Source organism: Octopus bimaculoides, chromosome 3 (assembly GCF_001194135.2).
Source record: "Octopus bimaculoides isolate UCB-OBI-ISO-001 chromosome 3, ASM119413v2, whole genome shotgun sequence".
In the NCBI taxonomy this organism is placed as follows: Eukaryota; Metazoa; Mollusca; class Cephalopoda; order Octopoda; family Octopodidae; genus Octopus; species Octopus bimaculoides.
This window is the reverse complement of record NC_068983.1, coordinates 69,111,219-69,113,507: the sequence shown is the minus strand read 5'-3', so window position 1 is coordinate 69,113,507 and position 2,289 is coordinate 69,111,219. Positions and strand designations below refer to the sequence as shown.

Here is a 2,289-nt window from a genome sequence, read left to right as displayed (position 1 = left end):
ATGTATATATATATATGTATATATATATATATATATACATTACTAATTTACAGATGTTTAGCACTAATTTTATATATATATATATGAGTGTGTGTGTGTGCGTGCATATATGTATGTATATATATGTATGTATATATATGTATGTATATATATATGCATGTATATACATGTGTATGTGTGTGTATGTGCCAATATATACATATGTACGTGTGTATACATATATATATTTATATATATATATTACACACACACACACACATATATATGTATACACCTACACACACATTCAGACACACACGTTCACACGCACATTTAAATACTATGTGTAAATCATAAATTAGACCTATACAGAACACACATGTATATAATTACATATGTATGTATGTATGTATGAATATGTATGTATGAATATGTATGATGCGTATATCCATGTATGAAAGTATGTACATTTTGTATGTATGCGAGACAGGTTTCACAAAAAATGAGGTAAATATGGGAGGAATGCCACTAGTGGTATGAGATACATCTAATGGTTTACAGTGTTTCGTTCTGTGAGATTTATTTCTGGATTCAAACATCAACTGCGTCTGCGCTATCTTTGTAAGGTTAATCAATGCTATACTTCAATAGGACTCAGCGAGATTAAATATGCTTTATGTATTATTTCTGAATTCATAAGTTGTATGGTGTTGTCTGTAATTATTTCATCGGAACACTCTTTGCCAAATCAGAAGACAGTTGATTATTATTATTATTATTATTATTATTATTATTATTATTATTATTATTATTATTGAGTGAGAGAGCGGTGCATGCCATCAAAGTGACACTGGGGTAAAATATACGAAGCCCAGTATAGCCATCATGACTACCCGTCTGATAAGGGTACACCAGGCACATGCATCACAACCACATGTGCACGACATGGTGATCTCATATCAAGATAAACAGCGCATGACCTCGCAGGTGGGGCCCAGTTAGGATTTTCTTCAGGTCGAGTAGCCCATCCCGCTCAAACGGTCCATGAATAAGTTTTGTTTAAGGATGTTGAGCAAAATACCAATGTTTCAAAAGGTGAATTATTCAAACCCCAAAGAATTCCTCTCAACACATGGCTATGATGTTCCCCCAATACTTCTGCTCATGATCAGAGATGCACATATCGTCAACCACTAATTGTTATTATTATTATTATTATTATTATTATTATTATTATTATTATTATTATTATTATTACCAACTGGTACTTATTTTATTGATCCTTTTGGACTCGATGAAATAAGTACCACTTGATCACTGTGAGTCTATGTAATCGACTTAGCCCCTCCTCCCGAAATTTCGGGCCTTGTGCCAAAATTTGAAACTATTATTATTATTATTATTATTACTGACAAGATCGCTTTATTGTATACGCTTGTACCACGTTATCGGAATTAACGACAGCTAATGTTCTTTGCGTGGAGGCACATGGCCTAGTGGTTAGAGCTGCTGACTCGCGGTCGAGGGATCGCGGGTTCGAATCTCAGACCGGGCGATGTGTGTGTTTATGAGCGAAACACTTAGGTTCTACTCAGCTCTGGCAGAAGGCAATGGCGAACGTCTGCTGATTCTTTCGCCACAACTTTCTCTCACTCTTTCCCCTGCATCTAGCAGCTCACCTGCAACGGACCGGCGTCTTGTCCAGGTGGGGAACCTATACGCCAATGAAACCGAGGAACCAAGGCATGAGCCATGGCTCGAGGAGGAACAAACAACAACAATGTTCCTTGTAGAGTCAAAGTAAGTACCGGTGATGTAGTGGTAGGTCGACTGGATCAACCTTATCCCCCGCTAATTGTTGAAGGCTTGTGTCTTACGTTAGAGCTCAATATGTACGCCAGTAACAATGCTCGTAAACACATACACTACATTAACGCAAATATATGTATGACTACACATACATCTATACACCAATATACATAGATACATTCACCCATATGGATGAGATGTGTGTGTGTGTGCGTGTATATTTGTGTGTGTTTCTGTGAGTTTAAGTGTGCTGTGTGTGAGTGTGATTCGTGCGGAGCAAATACTGGTATGACAAACCGGAAATAGAGTACCGATCAAAGAAATAAGAAGCATGGCCACTTCAAATACACGCGCACGCAGAAACAGTACCCTCTCCTCGATTTCTCTCTCTCTCTCTCTCTCTTTCCCCTCTTTCTTTTCATAAATTTGAAAGATGCTTCACTTGAAATAATTAAGTAGCGGTTTTGTTGTTTAATGTTGATTAGAATCTCATTTCTTAGT

General features: G+C 36.9%; 1 long non-coding RNA gene across 2 annotated transcripts in view; it reads left to right on the top strand.

Moving 5' to 3' along the window:
• LOC128247293 (uncharacterized) overlaps positions 1-2,289 on the top strand; it is a 135,406-nt gene that overhangs the window by 79,191 nt on the left and 53,926 nt on the right. The gene's annotated exons all lie outside the window — the stretch shown is intronic.